Source organism: Gymnodraco acuticeps, unplaced genomic scaffold (genome assembly GCF_902827175.1).
Source record: "Gymnodraco acuticeps unplaced genomic scaffold, fGymAcu1.1, whole genome shotgun sequence".
In the NCBI taxonomy this organism is placed as follows: Eukaryota; Metazoa; Chordata; class Actinopteri; order Perciformes; family Bathydraconidae; genus Gymnodraco; species Gymnodraco acuticeps.
The window spans coordinates 41,552-55,664 of NW_022990059.1; positions in this window are offsets into that span (position 1 = coordinate 41,552).

The following is a 14,113-nucleotide window of genomic DNA, read 5'->3' on the forward strand; positions in this document are numbered from 1 at the left end:
CTTTCCAGACCGCCCCTTTCAACAATGCAGAGGGGGGGCTGAAGTGGGGACCGAGACTGCACGATGAGAGCTTGCTTATTATTGACCTATAAGCTGATATAAACACTTGTGTTCAGTATGCAATTGAATAACAGGTAAATGGTAACATCTTGCCAGGAAAAAATAAGGACAGACTTTTGTGTTTAAAACTTAATAAATACCATAGTTAAGTTCTGTTTCAATGCTGATTGTTATTGTTTGTGTTATAGGACAACACCATGTATGTGCATGCTATGTGCTTATCTCTTTGAAGAACTATAACAAATATGTCACACGCACACGCGCGCGCACACACACACACACACACACACACACACACACACACACACACACACACACACACACACACACACACACACACACACACACACACACACAGCAACGATAAATAAGTAGTTACATTGGAAGTGACCAAGTTATGATGTAACCCCTTAACAGGGACTGTGCCGGAAGCAACTGTAGTGGTTCAACTTTCCACATCAGCATTGACAGTAACCTTGAGATATTTTCCCTATAGATATAACATATTTGTCGGCTATGATACAATTCCTATAAAGTTATAGTATCTAATAGTTTTACTGCATTATATTGTGGGATTTTCATCTTATGTCTATCATGAGACCACAACTCATTACCAAATAGTTTGTCATGCACACATTACAGTAATATGGAAACTAGCCTATTTGAAGACAGCCTAACTACAAAGTCAAACCTCATACACAAAGCAAATAGCTCACTATAAAGACAGAAACTAAACAATGGAAAGCCCAGCCTCTCTGAAGGCATTAATATGTTTGTTTTGTAATCACATTATTGAACAACAGGATTTCCTTTTTCAAGATAAACCATGACAGTGACAGGTTGAGGAATTTCCCAAACAGATGTCAGTTCAGTAATATAAGCATTGAGTGGAAAATAGTAGGAGTGTCAAAACATTTAAAAAGGAAGTTGCCTCATCATTTATCACTAAATGCAATTGTTCTTGAAGGATGAACTGGAAGCTAGAATATAGTTTTCACTTTTTTGTTTTACTCCCTAAGGCACTTAACCTAGCCCTGGAGTGATCAGTTTCACACCCTATCCTTTCCTTTCAACTTCATCTTAAACCTTTTTTTGAACCTTAAAAAGATGCAATGAAAATATTAGGAGTTGTTGAAGAAAACTGAGGGTAGTTATTTTTAAATGTATGGCAATTTAGTCAAAGTAAAAATGCAAACAACATGTATTTAACTCGGCCTTAATGGCTGAAACACTACTGTGTCTAAATAGCCATGAGTTATGAAAGTTCTCATTCATAACACTCCGTTCGATGTCTCACTATGGGATGCGCCTCATCGTGGAGCAAACAGAAGCATCAATCTCATTACGCCAATCCTGATTGGCTGGTGATCTTGACGTCAGCGTCAGGGAATTCACCCCCTATAAGTAGCTTGCGCCACGACGCATGCGTCATTCAAACACCTCTTCTCGCTTCAGAGCACATCTCTATAGTAGCCGGACAAGCTTAACAGTCCACAGACTGAACCCAAATATAACCATTTCGGTCGACGGGCGCTCGCCGGCTACTCCTTCTGTTTCGCAAGAAGACGGTAATACTAACGCCAGTTAGTATTAAAATCGACCTCGCCGTTTCTTTCCCCGGAAAGTAAGGTAAGGTTTTGATTTTTCTCAAGCTAGCTACGCACCTGTTGCTAGCTAGCTTCCCCTTACTACCGACACCACGGTAGCGAGGACGCTTTTCTTTTTCTCTCTCACGGAGGAGAAAAGTATTAGAAGTATATTGACACACCAGTCAATAGTCTTTGAGAACAAAGGACCCACACCGTCCCTTTTTCTCCGGATTAAGGACGGGTTGGTAACACTTTTTCTCTCAACGACGTACCTGTTACGAGCGGGTCCTCTTCACGCCACGAGGCGAACAAGATGGACGCCTCTCCCCCTCACACCAGAGGAGTCAGGGACTCGGAGGCTCGGTCATGCGGCTGCGGGTTGAAGATAGCAGGCACAGACTCACACCAGGTCTGCTCGTCCTGCCTCGGGCTGGAACACGCCCAGGAGGCTATCGACAACCCCGGCTCGTGCGGGCATTGTGCCCGTTTCACCCGAAAGAGCATCCACCGACGGCTAGCACACCAAGCTAGCTTGTTGGAACAGGACTCCCTCATGTCCACTGATTCGCCGTTTGGCAATCAAGACACGGGGGCGTCCGCCGCAGAAACTGAGCCCCTCACTGTGTCGGTCTGGGGCTCACTAACAGCGGCAGCTGCGGAACCGGGATCCCACGCCGTGTCAGGCCGGGACCCGGTGGGGGCAAGAGATGCGGGAACGGAGCCCCAGGCCTCACCAGGCGGGAGCTCCCGGCGAGACCTCACCATGGTCTCGCCCGCAGAGGCTCGGCCTGCTCTGCATACCGCCGATGGAAATGCTGGTGGCAGCCCACCTCCTACAGAGGATGGGCCCGTCACCAAGCAGGAACCCCACGCTGCCAGTGAAGGTGGACCGTTTCCAGTCGACCATGACTGAACGGTCCTACAGAGCCGCAGCGTTGTCCGCCAGGCAGGGGCGGACTGGGACTACAATTCAGCCCTGGAAACTGACCCAGTCCGGCCACATGAAATGTCAAATGTTAGAAATCCACTGTTTATTATTTAAGGTTTTACGTCTGATTCGCTCCTTTTTTCCTCTCTGTACACAGCTCCAGTTTGGGCATTGGCCTGTCATCAGATTTCATTTTTAGTTGCTGCTGTAGCGGAAGTTTAGTACAATTATGTTTGATGAAATACTCCAAATCTCCACCCTCCATAATTGCACTTGCTTCAGTTGCTTGCTACTGTTTAAGGGCAGTGATGACAGTTACAGTACGAACTGAAGTTGATGCAATTTAATTGGATTGTGAGGCATGACGTGAGCCTCATCTGATTGGTCAATCTCTCCAATTTTTTTCACCAAGGGAAGCTAATTTCAGCTAGCCTCCTCTCGCAACAGAGAGTGCAATCTACGGTTTCACCATAACATCTAGAGGGGCGCTGTTTCACTCTTTGTAAAATACTCAATGAGAATGGGGGAGAGACGGGCCGGCTGCAACACACTGTGTGTTGCAGCAGAGACAACTCTGTTTTCATTTGCTCAGTTGTATGATGCAAATTTTGAGGACTTGGGGCATGAGCTATATCAGTTCAGCAGAATTTTAGATAGGAAAATAAAGACTGGGATGCAGAGACCTGATAGTACAGTGGAGCTTGTTCAGTTAATTGAGCCTTATAAATAAGTGTTTTTTGAGCTCTTCAGACTCTGCAAAATAGCAGTCGCAATCCCAGTCAGTTCTGCTTCCTGTGAGCGTAGTTTTTCTACATTGAAGCTGGTCAAAACTTTTCTCAGATCCACCATAACTGATGAGAGACTGAGCAATCTCGGTCTGCTTAGTATTGAGTCAAGGAGGTCAAAGGCTTTGAATCTTGACTTATTTGTTGATCGGTTTGCCAAAAATCACAAAGACCGCAGGATTTTGTTGCTGTAATGTGACATTTTGGGAAGGAAACAACAGCCTGGGATGCAGACACCCTTATGTAAAATAGAGATGTAACTGTTCATTGCTTTTATTTTTATATAAATATGGTGTGAGTGCAAACATTGCACTATAACTTAAGCTGAAGCTAACAGTAATAACTATAAGATCTATCTGAAATAAATAAGTGTACAGAAACAAATACCAATAACTGTATTGCATTGTTTTCTTATGCGCAATTACTTCATACTGTCTAGTTCTCTTTTTCGTCCTGCATTCATTGTGCCCCCCTCAGAAAATAACTGGCCCCCCAGTGGCCCCCCCAGTCAAATTGGTCTAGAACCGCCACTGAACACACAGCACAGAATAATTACCGAAACTAAACAAAGTTTTTTTATTTATTTATTAAAAGGATAACTACAATCCATAAGCCTGGCTTCCCCTGGCCTCCAGGAGAAAACGCCACTGAGTTCAAGGGATAATTCTCACCCACCTCTTGCTCTTGCCCTGCACTTGTATGTGCCAGTTGAGCTGGTTCTTCCACCAGCTCAACTCTGTCCCTCATCATGAACGCAGGAGGCTGGCTGTATATCTGAACTCGCGCCCACATCATTCTCTTCATCATCTTGCACTTGTTCTAAACTGCTGCTGATAGTGCTTGTAGCAGCGCTGCTGCCAAAGAGGTCTGTCAATTTGCGACATTTATATGCTTCACCTGCGAGTGACGTCACCTTTTTTCCTCTTGCCTTCTCGGCCCCACCTTTTTCTTTGATTATTATCCATGTTTTTTTTAATTCTCCCTGGCCCTTTCTCATTTCTCTAACTCCCCTCCTCGACTCCTAACCTCGAGTCTTAGTCCCGCCCACAGGAGATGCGAACAGAGGAGTCGAGGAGGGGAGCCGAGGAGAGAGGAGGGGAAGCAGCAGGCGGTTAGAGAAATGAGAACTCCTCTCCTCTGAGCGGTCATTTGAAAGAGACGTCCATTAATGATGACAGGAGGCACAGCAGCCCTCTGTCTGATGGACAGATGTGTTCATGACCACTTATATATTTACTAGGGCCGGGACTTTAACGCGTTAATTAAGATTAATTAATTACACAAAAATGAACGCGTTAAAAAAATTAACGCATTTTAATCGCACTTATTTTTGCACCGCGGAACGTTTCTCACTGGATGAGTTTCAGGCATACCGATTATACTGGAGCACCAACTAACGTTCATGACTTCAGACAACAACAAACCACAGTGAACAACAGTGGGAAATGTTGTTTTAAAAAAACGGACGGATGGAAGCGTTGATAAGAGCACGGTTGTGTGCAAATTATGCAAAAAGGAATTCGCATATCACCGCAGCACATCAAGCCTCAAGTATCACCTCAATGCAAAACATATAGCAGCTAGCGTGGAAGCTAGCGTGGACGTTAGCCTCTTTTATCGCGTTCACACCAAAAAGAGCCGGTACTAAAATTAGTTCATGAGAACCTTTTTACCCCCACGAAAGTCCCTGCTAGAGAGCAGAGAGCTGCTAGAGAGCAGGGACTTTCGTACGGCTCTCTTGTGAGAAAAGAGCTATATTTCTGATTGGCTGGGCGGATTGCAAACCACGCCCCGTAAAACTCCCAAAAAGTTTGGTGAAGCCGCCATTTTATTATCCTCGCATTAGCATTATTAGCATTAGCCCAGCGCAGAAACGCAGAGAGACTAACTTATGGCAACACAAAATAAAACATGGGAGCGGTGGAGATGAGGAGGTGTCGGCGTTCTGGCGATTTACTCGGAAGGCTGCTGGGACTCCCAGCAGCTTCTACTGAAGCCAGTCCCCAACTCCGGGGACTTCCGGCCGGGGACTTTGGGCGGCAGTATACGCCGTGAAGTGGTTTGCGGCCTGCCAGTAAACCCAAAGCAGAAGAAGAAGAAGTGACGTCAGCGGCTTCATTTGTTCTCATGAACTAAGTTCTCATGAACCTTTGTGGGAAAAGTACTGCGGTGTGAATGCGCCTAATGGTATACTAAAATCCATGTGAAAAAAATTGCTTCTCACTGTTCTTAGGTCAAATATTTATATGCGATTAAAAATGCGATTAATTTCGATTAATTAATTACAAAGCCTCTAATTAATTAGATTAATTTTTTTAATCGAGTCCCGGCCCTAATATTTACTTTTAATTCATTCACAGTGCGGTATAATGAGACAATAACAGGCTACAGATGCGGACACACACACACACACACCTACACGCACACACACACACACACACACACACACACACACACACACACACACACACACACACACACACACACACATATATATATATTTATATAAATACCATTTCAGAATCAAACAGAGCACTCTCATAATAAGGTAACACTATCAGAGACTGGATATATATCCCCCCCCCCCCTCTCTGGTCGCTACAATGAGGGAAGTAAATTACGGGCCAAAAGTTTTATTTACAAGTATTAAAAGTAAGCATAGGACACCAAACCAACTGAGACCTGTCTGTCCGCTGCATCTACGCACTGTACAACACACACACCTACACACTGTACAACACACACACCTACACACTGTACCACACACACCTACAGCTCCTAAAGCATCATCAGGCTGCAGCCGTTGTGTATTTTATTATGTGAACCACTAAATGGTTTTAGAAAAATATCGACTCTTTGTTTGTAGATATCTACTAAACTACAGCAAATACAGAGAGTAATGTAGGCTTGTTACTGAGTGATATATATTTTACACACTGCTCTGCTTTCTGCACGGACCTCACAGCTGTTCTCTCTGTAAACATCGCGTTGCGATGAGAGCAGTTACTAAAATAATATCCAGGGGATGCATGCAGAGCTGTCATTGGCTGAGATAAGTCCGGCAGTGCGTCACGCCTCTTTGAAACATCTCTGTTCCCGGAAATGCATCCACGAAGGAGCCGTGGAGGACCGTGGAGGACCCATCAGTGTATCCTCGGTTATAGCTCCTCCAGAGAGCCTCCTCGATGCTCTGTCCTCGAAGTGCATTTAGAGAAATGAGATGTCCTTCAACATGGCGCGCTAAAATTCATTTCCGGATCACTACCGGAGTACCGAGGAGTCGAGGAGGGGAGATTTGATTAAATGAGAAAGGGCTGTCACTACCCGATCTGCAGCTCTGCCCGATCTGCAGTGCGCATGTGCGAGATGGTCCGCCATATTGGACAACTCCGGACGGCAACCCAAGATGGACACTTGACACAGTGGCTTTTAGCAAAGCTCAAAAATAAAACGAGAGAGAGATGTGTTATTGTTAATACAACGTGACTTCACTATTATTTAACAACTCTTTTTATGGGGTTCTTTTATTTGGGGTTAAGTACATTGTCAGAATAAGTGAGAAATGAATTTAACTTCTGTTAGACAGCTATCATACTGAATACATATTTACTGTGAATGTGTGTAAAAATGTATGGCATATGACGTTAAACAATTTTTTTAAAAGGGCCAGCCGGCCGTCAACGGCCCTTGACGACCGGCCGTTCTGTGGTTCTCCAGATTCTACAGATGGCCAGTCCGCCCCTGCCGCCAGGGCTCTGAATGTTTCCTCACTGCTAACCGCATACCAAGCGGAGCTCTGTGAGGATATGTTGAGTAATCCTGGACCAGCCGTTCTGGATGAGTTGGCCGCGGTCACAGACATTTGTCTCTGTGTCCAACGCTGCGCCGTCCAGGCCACGGGCAAAACAATGGGGATCATGGTAGTGCAGGAAAGAGCTAGATGGCTCAACCTCACCAACCTCCCAGACCAGGAAAAGGAGGATGTGCTTTACATGCCCATCGTTCCCGAGGGGATTTTTGGCTCAGCTCTTGCCTCCATGCAGAGGAGATGCGAGTCGAAAGAGAAGGAGGACGAGGCCCTCCACCTCTGCCTCCCTCGAAGGGCCCAGCCGCTGCCTTCGCAGTGGCAGCCCTTCGTCCAAGCTGCTCCGAACCCTGCTCGGTTCAAAATACCGAAAACGCAGAGGTCGCAGTCCGCCCCGAGTCCCCAGCCCAGGCAGGGGACGAGGGCGAGCTGGCCTAGAAAATCTCCGGTTCCGGCTGCAGCCCAGGCGCAGCCAACCCAGAATTTCGGCCAGCAGTCGAGGAAGAAGAAGCGAGCAGCGTGACAGCCCCTCCTTCTCCCCTCTGTGACAGAGCTGGAAGTCTACGGTTCCCCAGCTCTAAATGTGTTCCCGCCGCCTCGAGAGATGCCTCAACACCATCCTCAAGTCCGCATAAACACATGTCACACACTTATTGATTTTTCTGTCATAAAACATTTTCCGCTGACGCATCCAGGCTTCGAGCCAAGGAAGCAGCTCGAAAAAATGAAAAGAAAAACAATAAAAACAATAAACAGTCCGTCAGCTGTTCCCCTTCTGAGAGCAGCTACGGCCTCTTTCAAAGGGCGGACAATTGACGGGTCTGTGAAGGCACCACCGTCACGCGCATACGCGGTGCCGGCTGGGGCTGTAAAGGCACCACCGTCACGCGCATGCGCAGTGCCGGCTGGGGTCGTGAAGGCACCACCGTCACGCACATGCGCAGTGCCGGCTGGAGCTGTAAAGGCACCACCGTCACGCGCATGCGCAGTGCCGGCTGGAGCTGTGAAGGCACCACCGTCACGCGCATGCGCAGTGCCGGCTGGAGCTGTGAAGGCACCACCGTCACGCGCATGCGCAGTGCTGGCTGGGGTTGTGAAGGCACCACCGTCACGCGCATGCGCAGTGCCGGCTGGAGCCGTAAGGGCACCACCGCCACGCGCATGCGCTGTGTCGGTGGGGATTGTCGAAATGGGACAACACAGTGCTCAGACACTGGAGGTTCCCATAACACAACAAATAGAGACTCAGAGGGGAAGAGACGTGACATCTCAGCTGGCTCTAAGGAGCATACAGCGGGAGATGCTCACGACATCTGCTTGGGTTTCTCAAGACAGTTACACGGAGCTACAGACTCCAAGTCACCGTCACCCCCCCTCGCTTCTCGGGCATTCTGCATTCGCAGGCCCGAGGAGAGTCAGCCCATATTCTGGAGAGAGAGATTCTCTCTCTCCTAGAAAAGAGGGCTATATCTATTGTACCCGGCGGGCAGAGTCAGGGCGGCTTCTATTCCAAGTACTTCCTCGTTCCCAAACGGGGAGGGAACGGAATTCGGCCAATACTTGATTTGAGGGCTCTGAACAAATATCTAAAAAGATATAAGTTCAGAATGCTCACTCACACATCTCTGCTGCGGCTCGTGCGACAAGACGACTGGTTTACATTAGTCGACCTGAAAGATGCGTATTTTCACATCCCAGTATATTACCCACACAGGAAATATCTGAGATTCGCATTTTAGGGGATCTGTTATGAATACAGAGTACTCCCCTTCGGTCTGTCTCTCGGTCCAAGGGTGTTTGTACGATGTACGGAAGCCGCGATAGCCCCGTTAAGACAACAGGGTATTCGCCTGGCGACCTACCTGGACGACTGGCTGCTTCTCGCACAGTCGGAGCAGGAGGCTGTTACGCAGACAAATGTCCTCGTAAAGCATCTGCTCAACCTGGGTTTCATAATAAACACAGAGAAGAGCATGTTGTGCCCCGCGCAGACTATACTCTTCCTGGGTTTACGCCTGAACTCGGTGCCCTTTTCAGCTCGCTTGTCAGCGGGAAGAGTGAAAGCTTTCAGAGCTTGTCTCGCTCTTTTCCAGCTGCGCAAACATGTTCTCTTCAGATCATGCCTGCGATTGCTGGGGCTCATGGCGTCAGCCATCCTGGTCGTACGACTGGGACGCTTACACATGAGGGAGTTTCAGCGCTGGGTGGCCGCCCTAAAACTAAACCCGTGATGGTTACTGTGAAATGCGTAATGGCACTGCGCCACTGGCTGCACCCGACTTTTCTAGTACGAGGTGTGCCTATGGGTGCTGTCCTTTCACGGACGCATGTCTGACAGGTTGGGGAGGTATTTATGAAGGTCGCCCGGTGAGGGGTCTCTGGAGCAGAGACCTCCAGCGGGCGCACATAAATTACCTGGAGCTTTTAGCGGTGTTTCTCACCCTAAAACGCTTTCTGCCTTTCCTCAGGGGACATCACGTACTCGTGAGGACAGACAATACGACCACAATATCGTATATTAACCGCCAAGGGGGTTTGCGTTCTCTCCAGTTACACACACTGGCGTGCAAACTGATCCTATGGAGCGGTAGACGTCTCCTCTCTCTGAGAGCGACGCACGTACCGGGAGTGATGAACCTCGGGGCAGATCTACTGTCCAGAGGTATACCACTTTATGCAGACTGGACTCTACATCCAAGAATTGTGAGCCAGCTGTGGGTGTGTTACGGCAGAGCTGCGGTGGATCTGTTCGCATCGAAAGACAACGCTCAGTGTCAGCTGTTCTTTTCGATGCGCGATCTAAATGCACCGTTAGGCGTGGATGCACTCGCGCACGATTGGCCCCCGGGCCTTCTGTACGCGTTCCCACCCCTGGCTCTGATACCCCCAACTCTGGCCAGAGTGAGAGAGCAACGCCACACACTTATCCTGATAGCTCCGCACTGGCCAGCTATGTACTGGCCAGCGGAGATATATCAGCTGCTGTGCGGGCAGCCATGGCAGCTCCCACTACGCAGGGACATACTGTCCCAAGCGGGGGGGGGGGGGCGATCTTTCACCCACACCCAGAGCGCTTGGCTCTATGGGCCTGGCCCGTGAGTGGTACAATCTGAATACAGTGTGACATGAAGCTGACCCTGGCAGCTGCCAAGCGAGCCAGTGGCACTCATGCACTATCTGTACAGTCTTCATGCACTCAGTTCGCTCCAGGGCAAACAGAGTGTGGTTGAAGCCCAACCCTGCCTTTATCTTAAGGCGGTTGGTTCAGGTACCACATTTGACATTGAGGCATCCTCCCGCCACTGTATTCCTCCGGGGAACAGCGGCTGGATTTGCCGTGTCCAGCCCGTGCTTTACGCACGTACAGGGACAGATCAAGGGTGCTTCGTCATAATGACCAACCCCTTGTGTCCTGGGCTAACCCTTATAAGGGCAAGCCTGTTACTAAGCAACGGCTCTCCCACTGGTTTGTGGAAGCAATTGCTTTGGGGCTCATACGAGTCAGAGTTCACAGGCACCCTCGGGTCCGCGAGCTCTTTCGACTCAGGGTCTGGCTACATCCTGGGCTCTGTCCAGGATGTCTCCCATCCAAGACATTGGTGCAGCGGCGAGCTGGTCCTCGCCGCTCACTTTTGTCCGCCTCTTAACAGGCTGGACGTTCTGCTCCCAGTGTGACTCAATCAGTGCTGGGCACCTGGTTGAGTCAGAGCTCTACCTGTTAAGTTCTGGTTGGTTTGGTGATTTTCGAGATAAGCTCGTCTGACAATACGGGAGCTACAATTTCCCATAGTGAGACATCGAACGGAGTGTTATGAATGAGAACTATAGGTTACTTACGTAACCCCAGTTCTCAGAGTAACATGAAATTAGATGTCTCACCAGACGGCCCTCCTTGCTATGGTGAAGCGAGAAGAGGTGCTTATTTTGAATGACGCATGCGTCGTGGCGCAAGCTACTTATAGGGGGTGAATTCCCTGACGCTGACGTCAAGATCACCAGCCAATCAGGATTGGCGTAATGAGATTGATGCTTCTGTTTGCTCCGCGATGAGGCGCATCCCATAGTGAGACGCCATTCCCATTCATGATGAATTGGAAATGGGGGACCCTGATGTAAACAAGACGAAAGTCTTTCTCTGGTCTGCATCCCCTTAACAATTGTATGTTTTGAGCTGTACTGTACTGTACCCAATATACAAGCTGTTAATAAACTTTTCAATCAATCAATCAATCAGACATCTCACTTCATGTTACTCTGAGAACTGGGGTTACGTAAGTAACCTATAGGCTTTTTGATTTACTACACTCCTGACTGTCAGTTCTCTTTAACAACAATACACTGGGATGTCCAAACGGAAGAACACCAGAGGAAGAAGTTATGTGACTGCTACAAACATGTCTAAATAAGTGTGTGTCCTGAAAAGGCTTAGAAAGCCATAGTTGCTTTGAGGAAACATTTGTTTTCTTTATTCTTATGATAATGTCTCACACAAAAATGACCCACTGATGTTTATCATCAATGTTTTCACTGAACTCATTGACTTCTTATTTCTAAATGTATTGCCCAACCCTGTGCTCAGCTTTTGTACAAGATACAAACTAAATCTTCTATTAATGAAATGGAAAGAGTAGCCCCTCTGCTGGATTTCTTCCCTCAGTGTCATCAGTGACTGGGAGCATGTAACCCAGTAGCAACACCATGTTCAACATAGATATTTTCCCCACAACCATGGAGAGCAGTGGGAACGTCCAAAGAGCAGATCCTTTTATCACTGGGAAATTAGGCACTGGTTAGAAAATATCCCTATAGAGGAACAAAATTGTCTGCCAAGCTGAGTACTATAGGGAATAACAAGTAAGACAGGAATGGCATGATAGAGGGAGAGGACTAGAATAAATACTTAGATGATGTTTAATGTGAACAACATGTGGTTATTTTCAGCCATTCACACACACAGACATCAGTCTCAAAACTGAACAATCTGGAATTCTCAGAGCAGCAAAGTTTGTGCTGCGACACTCGTTAAGGGAGAAGGAACAAAAACAAATGAGGTTTGGTTTGGACCTTAACCAGAGCTCTGCCTAAAGAGGAAAGGCTGATAAGACTGGGACATGAGCACTGTGTCCCTGCCTTTGTCTTTGTGCCATGTGCTTCTAAACATTTGAAAAAATACAAGCAGGCCATAAATCCCATTAGAATGTTAGACTATGGTTTTACAGCTTAACTTTAACAGGTCCACCTTTGGATTGTTTTGTTTAGTAGCGCTTGTCTTTTACTGCGACCATATTGATAACTGTGAACAAGCCAACTTTAAACATATTTATATGATTGTCTTGACTGTAAGCATCTTAGGAATTTGAAGTCCTAGTGTTTTTCCTTTTTTCTTGAGAAGCATGGCCCGGATCTAAGGTCATTGTTGATGACAGACTGTGAAGTCTGTTTGTGAGGGTCACACTTTAGGCAAGGTGAATTAAGCTAAAACTAAACTGAAGCTTGATCAAATTGTTTTAAATAATGTTAGTTACGCTTTTATCTTAACACTTTGATTAGTTAACACATCAATAAAGAGTCAGGACACAGTGTTGAAAGAGATCTGTGGCAGAAATGTGTGACACCATATACAGGTCACACTGCAAACACTCACAGTGAGGTAATTCATCTTCAGGGAAAGTCAGTCCTCTTCATTCACTTATTAGGAGATGAGTTGTACAAATACAGGGTCTGACAAATGATCACGGTAAACCTTGTTTAAAGGCTCTTTGACGAGGATTGATATTTATTCTCTGCATTCAAATATCTTTGATCAGACAGCCATGCTGCGATGAAGTTTCCTGGCAACACGCCCAGATCTGAATAGCATCGTGTATGATCTGTAAACATGTGAAGGTGAGAGTACAGCCAGGCACCTGGGACATGGCGATGATTTGAGGAGAGGCGCAGAGTCAGAATGTTCACTAAGAAGACAGTAAAGAAGTGAGATTCCTCCTTTTACTCCTGGGTTTATTTGGCACCAACATGAACATTTGTTTTTACCAATCTCACTTCACCACAAGAGGGCAGCATATTATTGCAAAGGAATGGTCAGGGACATCCACTCTACCACTGAGAGGGAGAGATATTGTGTCTGTTTAAATTATCTTTTTTTGTGAATGTCTGCGATTGGCCCCCCTCTACCAGGCAACACAGAGATAAGGCCTCTTTTTTTTTTTTACGTCATTTGCAGTGTTGTAATTTGATTAATTACAAACCTTAAAAAGCATCACCAAACCAAAATCAACTAAAATGATAAGGGCATGCAAGTCAATTATGACCAATGTGATCTAATATAATCAGTGTGTAGTTTCATATTTTGTTGGAGGAAATCTAAGTGATATACAGTTCTCTTGGTTGCCCTTCACTGCCCTGATTTTCACTCTGTTTGCGGACAAATCTGTGACGAATAACCTGAAAAAGGGAGTGGAGAAACAAACCAAATGCAGATGCCTCCATCCAGGGAAAGAGGAGTTACTGAATAGATAGATTATATAATTATGCTTGCAGCTCTCACCGAGCCCAATTAGCACCTATGTTGGATTTGACAACGCTTTATGCTTGTTAAATATCATGGAGGAAAATGTACTTGTGGCCCTTTTTCTTGTTTGGTTTTGAACAGATATATTTAATCATACTTCCCCTCTCTGTTTTTAGAGCCCTAAGGAGGTTACTTGCTATAGAAATATATGTATTTCTTTTGGCCACTTAGGGGCAGTAAACACGTTGACATATTATCACCTCATAAAGTTATTTGGACAGCATGTTACCAAGCAGTTGTATACATTGAACAGACACAGAGCAGCATTGGCATCTATTTAAAAATGTGTCTCAGATGAATGTCAAATACATCCACTTTCCTCTGTGGTTAAGCCTCCAACAAATCCTTATGGCTATTTGGCCATTTAACTGCTAA